General features: G+C 52.0%; 3 non-coding genes across 3 annotated transcripts; 1 reads left to right on the plus strand and 2 right to left on the minus strand.

Annotated features, from left to right (window-relative positions):
* Window positions 1–6548: 6548 nt before the first annotated feature.
* Window positions 6549–6620, minus strand: TRNAE-UUC. The gene has a single exon. It is a non-coding gene; the product is annotated as a tRNA-Glu (tRNA).
* Window positions 6621–8333: 1713 nt separating this feature from the next.
* Window positions 8334–8406, plus strand: TRNAV-AAC. Its single transcript has one exon. It is a non-coding gene; the product is annotated as a tRNA-Val (tRNA).
* A 2920-nt stretch (window positions 8407–11326) lies between these two features.
* On the minus strand, window positions 11327–11400 carry TRNAT-AGU. Its single transcript has one exon. It is a non-coding gene; the product is annotated as a tRNA-Thr (tRNA).
* Window positions 11401–12034: the final 634 nt, after the last annotated feature.

Genomic DNA, 12034 nt, shown 5'->3' on the forward strand with positions numbered 1-12034 from the left:
TTGAAAGTATTTTCTTCCCTTATCGGTCCTTTTGGTCATGTGCCAACCAGGTTATCTGAGCTTTTTAACCCTTTACAGGGTATTTTATGCTACCTGTAGCTATATGTTTATGACACCCTGTAAATAGCAATCTGCAGAATCTGATCCTGAGAAAGGGCAGGGTGAAGGGAAGTGGCTTCAGCAGATTTACTGAGCATGCTCAGTTCATGTGAGCATGCTCAGTGCACCATAAGTAGCAAATTCCTACACACAGCAGTTTCTCACACTACACCTGAGGCAGCATGAGGCAGGGGCTCCATCGCTGTCCAGACCCCACCCAAGAGCAGATCCCCAGGGGCTGCAAGACCCTCAGCTTCTGGGACCTGTGTGTGGAGTCTCTCTTCTGCCCACCCAGGGCTGCCCCACCTCGGATGGGCACAGAAAGTGCTTCAGTGAAAGTCTGTCCCTGGAGCAGCCCCCTCTGGCGCCGCAGCAGCAGCCCGGAGCTCAGCCCGGGCTCCCAATGCATACTGGAGGCAGCAGCACCAGCAGTGTCTTGCACCTTACAAAGCCCAGCCACCAGGAGCTGCCCCACGGCTCTTTTCCTTGTTTTTCCTGCTTCCTTCCTACCAGCTCCCCACTGCTCCAGCCCCTTCCTGGCTCCTTCAAGCCCAACCCAGGCTGCAGCTGCCACACTCACCGGGCCAGGGACTTTCTGAGGTGGGAACTAGCCCCATCTCTGCCAGAGCCCCGCCCCCAGGAGCTGCCCCGCCCCTAGGCTGTGCCAGAGCCCCGCCCCCAGGAGATGCTCCGCCCCTGCTCTGTGCTAGAGCCCCGCCCCCAGGAGCTGCCCCGCCCCCAGGCTGTGCCAGAGCCCCGCCCCCAGGAGCTGCCCCGCCCAGTTTGGTTTGTTTTTTTTGCCGGGGTGTGTGTGTGTGTGATCCAGATGGAGTTAGAAGAAGTTGGGCTGCAGAGGCTTAGGGAGATTGAGGGGAACCCCCTGGGTGTCCCAGTGTTGGCCAGGGATTGTACAGCACCTAGTGCAATATGGGGTCCCAGAGCCGTTACTAGCTATTTTTGCACTCAAAGCAAGAATACAAAAGTGCCTCCCCCCGCTGTGCCACCCAGCCCCCTTGAAACAACGTTCCCAGCACTGCCCGCCCCAAAGAAACAAACCCTCCTTCCCCAGCGCCGCCCCACCAAAACAGGTGTGGGCCAAAAAGGAAGGTTGAGGGAGAGGGAAGAAATGGCACCCATAGGGTGACCAGATCACAGCAGTAAAATAGGACCTGCCCCCTCCCCGCTCGACCCCATCATCACACCCCTCTTCAACCCCTAGCCCCCCGCTGGCCTGCTGCATCTCCTCCTAGTCAGTCCCCCACCCACCACTCGCCTCCTTTCACCTCCTCCCTCCCCGGCCAGAAACCCCCCTGCCTGCCCCTAGAGCCCCTGCTGGCTCACTGCTCACCTCTGTGCCCACCTGCCACTTGCCCACCCGCTCGCCTCCGACTCGCCTGCCCCCCAGTATAAAGCCTCATTCAAAGACCCGGGGGGGGGGGTCACTATATCACTGCACCCAGCAGCCACTCAATGCAGTTGTAGATAAATCTCTGCATTATGCATTTTTGTATAACTTGTCTATGACTTTGTATTGAACCTTGGTAATATGTTATAGGGGGCCCCTAAGGTAGTGTAATTAAGGTAATAGAAAAATGTCTTTTTGCTAGAAGTAGAATAAGATCTCCCCCCCCCCCTTGGTAATCCGTCGCCCTGTGGAGTGAATGAGGTGGGACTGAGGAAGGCAGCACCTCCAGACAGCTGCACCCCGTGGAGAGGGGCTGGGAGCCCGACCAAGGCCAATCAGACTTGGCAAGTGGGCTGGCTAGAGAAGAGCCGACACACTGACGGCCTCGGGGGTTAGGAGCAAGCACCTTCCTGTGGGAGCCCCCTCTGTGCAGCACTGGGACAACCCCCAGCCCAGAGAAAAGCAGCAAAAAGGACCAACAGACACTGTCCCAGATTTTGAATCTGAGAGATTTGCCCCTCTCCATCCGCCGACTCGTGGCTGACCTCCTCACCCCCCCGAGTATGGACCCCCCAGGGGTCACTATATTACTGCACACAGTAGTCAATCAATACAGTACCAAACATTAAAATACTGAAAATGGCGCCCCCTCCTCCATCCACCGACTCGCCGCTCGCCTCCTCACCCCGCCCCAAGTATCAGTGGCAGCAGGTTTGTAGAAGTTTTGGTGGTGCCCAGACCACTCAGAGCCCCCCCCCCCGAACTCTTCCCCACACTTGCCTAAGGCTCTGCAAGGGAGTTTGGGTTGGGGGAGGAGGTCTGGGGTGCAGGCCCTGGATTGGGGCAGGGGATTGGGGTGTAGGATGGTTGAGAGGTTGCGCTCTGGGATGGAGTCAGGTGCAGGCTCTAGAATGGAGTTTGGGTGCTGGATGCAGGCTCCGGGCAGGGGCACAGGGTCAGGGTGGCTATAGGCACCAATAAAGTAAGTAGGTATCTGGAGCAGCCCATTTGCAGGGGCGGCAGCCGGCAGGGATCCAGCCTGGGAGCTGAGAACCAACAGGGAGCCCTGAGAGCTGTAGTTCCTTGGTTAGCTCCCTGCCTAGAGCCAGCCCTGGAGCAGGGAAAGAACCAAATTTCCCAGCATTCCCTTGGCTGCTATCAACAGGAAAGGGAGGGGGTGGGAGTATGGTAGCTGAAACCTCATGCTGCACCTCGCTGTGAATGGAGAGGGGGTGGCACTGTGAATGGGGAACAAGTGTGCCCAAGGAGTAGGCGGCTTGGGCCCAGAAGCAGCAAAATTCATCAAACATAGAACTGGTTCTGACTTATTTACTTGGTCTTAAAAGAGAACAAGGACCTGAGTCTCCTCCCTGTCAATAACTCCCTGCTCAGCCAATCAGGGTACAGACTGAGGACGGGAGGCTGAGGGGTCTCACCAGAGAGCCCAAAGGATGGCCCAGGTCATTGGTGGGGATCACTGCCCGAGCACTATTTCAGCCCCACATTTTGAGCACTCTCCCGCAACACACACACACACACACCCCTCTCCCGGTGTTGAGAGGGGAATAGGAGAAAGGACAAAAGGTGAAACAAAAAGGACAAACCCGGGTGCAGAATAAAATTCTGCCTCCTTAAGCTCCTTATCCATGCCTAGAATTCAACTGTCACCACATGGATCAGACTGAACAGGTTTCAAACCTCCAGGAGGGGAGCTGTGGGGGAAGCTGTTTTCTAGTAAAATCACTGAAAGGGAAAGAGAAAACTCGAAAGAGGCTCCTCCTGGCGCTCACGTCCATGAACCCGAATACTCCCTCAGTCCTCAGAGAGAGACCTGGAGAAGGAGACTTGCGGAAGCAAAGCCACAGGGGGTCTCTGAGGTTTCCCTGGCCCCTCGCCCCTGTCCTGCCTGGCTGATGTCAGCATCTCTCTGTGAGGTCACCACCTCCCCACCACCTTGGACCAATAGTCTGAGGTCCTGCCAAAGGCCTTTGTGATGTCACTGCCGCACCCCTCCCTTGCTGGGCTAATGTCCTGCCCCTGGCCAGGCACTTTGCAGGTTTGAGCTACTCCCTGGGGATCACCCCATTCAAGGAGCGTTTGTTCTAGGCAGCAAGCCAGCTAGACAGGAAAACATCAGACGCTGCTCCCACTGCTACACTCAGTTTTTCAGAAATTAGTCGACTTCATGGCCAGAAGAGACCATTAGAGCATCTAATCTGACCCCCTGCATATCACAGGCCTCCTGTAGGACACAAGAGCTACTTTTGAGGCAAACACATTCCAGAAAGGCATCTAGTCTTCATGAAATGACATCAGGAGATGGAGAATCCACCACTTTCCTTGGTAGCTTGTTCCTGTGGTGAATCATCCTCGCTGTTGAATTTTTGTGCCTTTGTTGTAATATGAATTTGTCTCTTTTCACCTTCCAGCCATTGGCTCTTGTTAGGCCTTTCTCTGCTCGATTCAAGAGCCCTTTAATACCCAATCTTATCTCTCCATTAAGGCACTTCAACACTTCAGTGAAGTCACCTTTCAATCTTCTTTTGATAAGCTAAACAGGTTGAGCTCTTTCAGTAGCTCCCTGGAAGGCATTTTTCTCCAGCCCTCAGAACATTTGGTGGCTCTTTGCTGCCCCAGCTCTAATTTCACAACATCTTTTTCAAACGAGGACACCAAAACTGGAGGCAGTATTCCAGTATCTGTCTCACTGATGCCGTGTCATCTCCTGTGACGTTATTGACATAATCTGTAACTGTATAGATCACCGTTGTGACCACTGTTCTATATTTGCAGCCAATATTACAGAGAAGTGGTCGTGTAAGGGGTCTATGGAGAGGTTCTGACTGGCTGATTATAATGATGCTATCTCTAGATGTGTATCGTTTTTTTGTAGTTGACATTATGAATATTAGCTCTATGCTGCCTGTATTTCAAACTTGTGCTCTGCTTCAGGGAATGATACCTTTGTTTAATTGATGAAAACATAAACTAAACACTTAGAGGATTGGAACTGATTTCAGCAGATGGACAGGTTTGCTAGGTTTTTATGCATTTGGACAGCAAAATGTTGAGTGTTCACATTCATTTCAAGCATCCTCATATGGTGGAGCTCCTGAACATAATGGAGAATGGAAATGTTTTTCTTTTCTTTAAGAGGGCACCTGGGTTTGAACAAAGGACCACTTGAGCTGCAATCAAACACTCTACCACTGAGCTATACCCCCATTACAACAGGAGTATGGAATCGTGATCTCCAGGACTTTGAAGGACAGACCCTGCTTCATCGAGCTCCTTTGCCATTCCCAGACCACAGGTGGTTTTAAAAATGGGGTTTGATTAAACTTCTTAAATGTGGTAAACACCACAGCTTGCACCCCCACTGATATAGCTTCTCCCCATGACAGAGCTGCCACCTCCTGGGGAAGTGGATTGACTACACCAACGGGAAAACTCTCTCCCCTCAGCATGGAGCAGTGGTTCTCAAGCTGTGGGTCAGGACCGCAAAGTGGGTCGTGACCCTGTTTTAATGGGGTCACCAGGGCTGGCATTAGACTTGTTGGGTCCTGGGGCTGAAGCCAAAAGTCTGAGCCCCCCACCCAGGGCTGAATCCCTCAGGCTTTGGTTTTGCCCTCCCCCGACTGGGGCTCAGTCTTTGGCACTCTCCCTCCCCCCGAGTGGAAGGGCTTGGTCCCTCTTTCCAGGGCTACGTATTAAGTTATTTTGGCAGAAGGAGGTTGCAGTGAAAGGACATTTGAGAAACCCTGGCACAGAGCATCTCCATTACTGAGCTGCAGCAGCATAGACCCACTGTTTGAAATATTGACCTGGCCTTAGCCTCTGAATATGTCGAGGCTTGGCTCCCTGTGGCACTGTTGTGATCAGACCCTGACAGTACAGCCATGGAGACACCACACACCAGCCTTGCCTAGCTGGCAAGGATCAAATCTTCACAGAAAGACCCCCATGGTTTTCTAGCCCAGCTCCCTAAGGCCTCAGCCACAACCAGTTAACAGAGGGGCCTTTCTACACTCTGGTTCTGTTCTCACTGAAGGGTCATTACAAATTGTTTGCTCAGACCAGCTTCCCCAGCACACTCACTGCTGTGCAGCTCTGTACGTGTGGCCATGGCTGAACAGCAAGAATTCCTGCCCATTTCCCTACTGGCTGGAGCATGGCTAGAGTGTGTTTGTGGTTAATGATGTTGCTGTAGATTGTTCATTCCCTGCCTTGGCAATTCAGACAGTCCCTTTTCCCGTTGTATCGCCAGCACATCTGTGAGTCCAATAACAGAGGCAGGTTTTCTCTGGGCACTGAGATTTTTGAGGGCGTTGGTGGCTCCTTCCTTTCCTCATCCTGGAGTAAACTCAGCTTTTTATTCCATCCTTGATGACTCATGGAATAACAACAGCAGCATGAAGAGGAGAGTGAATATCTCACTGCCAGGGGGAAGGTGGACGCATCCCCTCTGTCTGACCATTGCCATTGCAGGAGAGAAGGTTTCAGTGGAATCGAATGCCCTGGCTCAGACAATAGACACAGGGAGGTTTTGCTGTTCATGGATCTGTGCAAAGGAAATTGTGTGTCTGTGTGAAAATGAGGAGGGATATGAAATGCCCACGTGGTGGTGCCTAAGGCAAAAGGGAACCCTAGAGGATTAGAATAGGATAAGTTCTCAAGCAACATGTTTCTTACTTTGCCCATCTGTTAGTTTTGATGATTATCGATGGAAAGATTTTGCCATTGGGTTCTGCGTTTACACAGAAATTGACATTTACCAACAAATACATAATTCTTCCAAGCCTGCCTAGTCTGCTGGTGGTGAGTTTAGAGGGACACACTCACTCTTCCCACCCCCCATGCCAGGCCTGTTATCCAGAATGTCAACTTCCCACAGAGCTGGGAGCCTTCCCTCCTCTCCCCCAAGACCACTGCCCCACCCCCACTTCTGGGGTCCCCTTCCAACACTGTCCAACTCCCCTGCTGGCAGGATCCCTTCCCATTCCTTTCATTTCCTGCCTCCCCTCTGAGCAAAAGCTCTGCATTGTTCCCACACTGGGAATTGAACCCAGGCCACCTGGGTGAAAACCAGGAGTCCAGATCACAAGACCATATGGGACTTGTATAGTCAATAGCACATTTACACATTCACACCCAACAATTCAAAGTAGCCATTCAAAAAAACTTCAAAAACAGACTTCAAAGAGAAATTGCAGAGTTGCAATTGATTTGCAAACTTAACACCATTAATTTGAGCTTGAATAAGGACTGGGAGTAGCTGGCTCACGACAAAAGCAATTTTCCCTCTCTTGGTATTGACACCTCCCCATCAATTATGGGGAGAGGACCACATCCACCCTGACTGAATTAGCCTTCAACACTGGTTCTCCCCTTGTACGGTAACTCCCGTCACTTCATGTTCCAATCTATATTTATGCCTCTATCTGCAATTTTCACTCCATGCATCTGAAGAAGTGGGCTTTTTACCCACGAACGCTTATGCCCAAATAAATCTGTTAGTCCTTAAGGTGCCACCGGACTCCTCATTGCTTTTAATTCTAAGCTGATCTTAACCCTTTCAGTACCCTTACAAACTCAGATGCTTCTCACCACAGGCTGGCTGGTGGCTTTTCAGCCAGGCTCTCCCCTTTCATCAGCGCTTCAGTTGCTTGGTGTGGGGGTGTCTGTAGATGCAGGTGACAGAGAGAGATAAAGCCTGGCAAATGTCTCTCCTTTTATCATGTCCTTTCTTCCCTCATGTCTTTGCCCCCCTCCCCCCTTCAGAGTCAGGTGAGCATCACTGCGTCTCTCCAAGCAAGTCTGAGCAATTCCTCATGCAGTGTCCTCATGCAGGTGAGTCATTGCATTGTAGCTCCCTTGCTGGACAATGGCTGTCGATGGGTTGTTTGACACCCTGTCTGGGTGTTGGTTACTTTCCTTGCTGTTGCCACTGGGGAGCTAATATTTGGCTGACTCCCCCACCTTGCAGCACAGTGACAACCACACTGCACAATTCTCATAACTTCATATGCATGAATGGTCTACATCTATGGGTAGAGAAGTGACTTTCAGCAGATCATATCCTTTCCCTGATACCTTACAAGTCATGCTCTATATGTAAGATCACGATGATATGAAAATGAGGATTATGGGGGTTACAGCCGCTCCCCCAAAGGTATAGAATGTCACCCTGAGATTCTATGTTCATTTGTTCTGTAACAGCATTACAGAGATCCAATGACTGACCAATGGCATTTCCAAGTGCTAAAATAGCAAGCGTTGTCGGTCTCTCATTGGCCATCAGCGACTGAAGATGTGGTTTAATGAGCTGGAGCTTTAAGGCGAGGGTGGCTCTGTCCACTGCCTTCCGTTGCGCTGCTAGGCCCCAAGTCCCTGGTGGCCAATATGTGACGCTGGGAGAAGAGAGTGGGGTGGCAAGTGGCGGCAGGACTTTTGCCACCAGGGTCTAGCTGCCCAACTTCCTCCTGGTACTGCTGGCCCCCCGTCGCCTTCAGGTAACCCAGGAACTAAGGCAGGAATAGGGCGAGGAAGCAAGTAAAGCCGAGCAAGGAAGGCAAAAGTGAATCTTGTCTTCATGGGCCGCTCGCAATGACGTCCTTTTTGTGTGCCACAGCTGACAACAACATCCCAGACAGGGGAAGAAAAAGAAGCTCTCCCTCAAGCTGGAGTCACAAGGGTGACGTAAGAATGACTTCCTGAGCCCTGGCTCCAGTCCTCTGCTCTGCCAGCTGACCTATTGAAGGGCTGTCGCCACTTTCTCCAGGTTTGTCCATCGGTCTGTGTGAGGGTGAGCAAGAGCCAAGCAGATGGAGTATCTGTAGTGTAGTGGTTATCACGTTTGCCTAACAAGCAAAAGGTTCCTGGTTCAAAACCAGGCAGAAACATGCTGGCTTCCTTTTGCCAGATCCCCTTGCTGTTCAGGAAGGCCTCCTCCTTCTCCTATTGGCCTGTCCCTGGGATAACTCCAACCCCCGCATGACAGAGGGTGCTGACAGCAGTGGAGAAAGCACCTTGGCGTCAGGCTGGAGAACCTAGAGGAGTGCGGCGTGTCACCTTTTGGAGGCTTGTGGCTTGGCCTCCTCTGCTGTTGGAGGTTGGCCGGTGGAGGCCGGCTCTTCCTGCTGGCCTCCTCTGCGTGACTTGCCAAAGGAGGAAGTGAGGCAGGAATGGGGCAAAAGAGGAAAGTCGAGCTGAGGAAGGCAGGGCAGAAGCTAAGCACCTCAGTGCGGCTAAATGGGGTTAGTAGAGCGTCACCATTTGTTCTGCAAAGCCGGGGGAGGTGCGGTTGGCTGCTGGGAGGCAGAATCCTGTGCCTGCCTTTTGGCTTCCCAGGGGTGGTTCCTTGCAGCCCAGGAGAAGCGGGGTTCTAGGGGGAAGGAAAACCAGCAATGGCGAGGCTGAGTGGGCTCCTTTCTGGCCGACATGGTGGGCTGTGGTGGGTCTGGGAGTTGCCTGTAAGCCATAAGTGGACTTGGTGCAGTGAAAACCGCTGCTCCATTCTGGCTGACCTGGGGGAGCAATTAATGACTTGGGAGTGGGGGCAGGGCGCTGGCTGTGAGCAAATGGGATCCAGGAAGCCCCAGCCTGCCCCTCCAGGGGCCCAGTCGTCTTCTTCTGTCATGCCAGGGGGAGCCCGGCCTAGAGCCTGCCCAGCATGCACTGCAGCTCAAGCATTAAGCCTTCCTGTGTGGCCTGTGCTGGAGCTGACCCTGGACCCCTGTGGGGCACTGTTGGGGGATATCCCGACTGAAAATAATTCTGGCCACAAGATCAACCCATTGGGTCAAATGGGGCAAGCTGGAGGCCTGGTGCCTTAGTCCGTGGGGCCAGCAGGTCAAGCCATTTTCCTGCATGAGGGGGGGGAGGCAGCCACGGTGGTTCACCCTTCCTGCTCCCTGCGCTGCTGCACCCTAAAATCCCTGTTGGCCGGCAAGATGGGCTGGGAGCCTGGAGAGAGGAGGCAAAGGGGTGGCCCGAGCCCCCTTGGCCACTGCCCCTGCCCCAGGCAGCCCACAGAGACCTGATGCCTCCCCAAGTGACACACGGAGATGTGCCAGCAGCGCTAAGGCGGCTCCCTGCCCACTCTGCCCCCTCCCTCCCTGCCACACTGCTCCTGGAAGTGGCCGGCATATCCCTGCAGCCCTGAGTGCAAACGCCACAGCTGACCCACCCCCGTATCCCACTGCCTAGGAGCCACTGCCGGAGGGGAGTGTGTGCCTGTCACTTTGGGAGCTGTGCTGCCCGAGGTAAGCACCTCCACTCCCGACCACCTCCTGCAGCCCTACCCCTGCCCCAGCACAGAGGCTCTCTGTGTCTTGAACAAGCACTTTCAAAGATTGGCCAAGAACTTCTGCTCTGTTTCTGTGAAAGAGACACATAAAAGGGAGCCCGACGGACAAGTTTAGTTCGCAAGCACAAACTGACAGGGCCAAGCCTGGATCTCTCAGTTACTCAGAAGGTTCTTCAGCCAGCTCTTCCCAAAGGCCAGTCTCTAGAGGCTTTTGTGACATGAGGTACTTCAAAATAGCTCCCTGTAGCTCACATAGTCATCATTCCTATATGGCTGTGATATGTCCTACCAACCATTCCATGTAAGTTATCATATGAAAAGTCATGATCTGCTGAAATCAGTTATTCTGTCCAAATATGTATCGCATGAGGGTGTGTGAAGTTATGCATTTTGCTGTCTGGTTGTTACTGAAATAGGCTATAATTTTGATAGTGACCCCTGCCGAGGAGGGTGTTCAACAGCCATGAATCAGCAAAGGTATTGTAATTAAGGGATTTCCAATTCAGTGACAGATGCCCAAACACAACACTGTGGGGACTGCTCAAGTCTATGACTCAGTTGCACAAGACCACACCAGGAGAATTCCCCAACCTAGTGACTCAGCAGAGCCCACCCGGACACGTCTGGGCAAGTGTCTTCTAGACACTTGAACTAAAGATATAAAATAGGAGACTGTGGCATCATGTTTTTGCCTTTCTCCTCCCCCACCTATGCTGGAAGCAGCAGGAATCCTGAGAAAATGAAGGTCATCTGAGGACAGTAATCCAGGTTTTAGGGGGAATTCTATGTATTAAGGAGGGTAACATCCAGTAGGATGAGAAAATTGCTTGACCTAACTACTGCCTAGTGTAATAAGGTGTAAAGTTTAGATTTTGCTGTGGTCATACAGTGCTTAGTGCTCTGCGTTCTGGCCTCAAGAGCCATGGATGCAAGTGGAGTTACGATGACCTTTTCCTTGTCTCCACATTTCTTATGTGCCTCCTTCTGACACTTGTCAGAAAAAACAACTGGTTTCTTTTGCAAGCCTTTGCATTGCAAGGCAGAGGCAGTCTTCTCTGTTTCCGCAAAAGATTCACCAAAAGGTGGGAAGAGCAGACACATTTGTTAAGGCACTACTGGGAGCTGCATCCCTAACTCCACCTGGCAGGTGAGTCACCCAGCTTAGCCACGGTGTGACTCTCTGGGACTTTTCTACCAACCGCTCCATTTTTCATCAAATGACAATCAAAAGGAAGGTGACATGACATGTGTGTGTGAACATCTCCAGGGAATCACAAGGATGTGTGGCGCAGGCTCTCGTGTTGCAGCAATTGCAGTCGAAGCAACCGCCATGCCAATGCCAGTCATAGCAGTGTTTTCATCAACTCCAGGTTTGTGATTTGATTGTTCCCAATGCTTCTATCCAAAGAAGCCTTTTCCTTAGCAAGCAATGACTTGGATACCAAGGGAGGCCTCTTCTGTTTCCTAGGAAGAAGCAGGAAAATGTGAGCAGAGGAGACAAAAGCCATACACCAAGGCACCACTGGGAGTTGAACCCAGGATCTCCTGTTTACTAGACAGGTGTTTTAGCCAGCTAAGCCATGGTGCCTGCCTGAAGAAAGTATTTGCAACTGTTTCATTTGATGGTTCAAGTCAACACCTGCAAATTTGAAAGTACAAACGTTCCCCATTTCCCTCAAGACTTGCAGACCTTGAGGTGTCTGGCTCTCTGTGTACAGAAAGCCACAGCTGAGTAGACAGAGGGCTTCTAAGATGTGCCTCTCCCACCAGTCACTGTGATCAGATAATGGTTAGTGATCTGTGTTTCAGTCGCAGCAACCTCGGCTCAGTTCTGAGTCATGGTAACCTTTCCTTCAGCTCCAGACTTCTCATTTGCCACTTTCCATGTGTGGTGGGCTGTCTGCCTGAAACAAGCAGGAGAAAGATTAAGGCAGCCTTGAAGAGGCTGTGCAGAACCCAGCCTATCAAGAAAGGGCTTATTGGGAGAGCCAATCAGGAGAAGGCTTGCTGGAGCAGCCCATATATAAAGAGCTGCTCAGCCCAGCAAGAGTTAGTCACTCCTTGGAGTTTGAGGAGGGAGGGTTGGCTGCTATAAAGGAAGGAAGGAAGGAAGGAAGGAGCAGGGAGGGCACCATGATCAGAGTAGTGCTGGGGTAAGGGGTACATGAGTGACCTCCTGGTTGACTACTGCCAGACTAAGGCCCTATACAAAGGTGGAGGAA

The sequence above is a fragment of the Mauremys mutica genome, chromosome 26, assembly GCF_020497125.1.
Source record: "Mauremys mutica isolate MM-2020 ecotype Southern chromosome 26, ASM2049712v1, whole genome shotgun sequence".
Classification (NCBI taxonomy): domain Eukaryota; kingdom Metazoa; phylum Chordata; order Testudines; family Geoemydidae; genus Mauremys; species Mauremys mutica.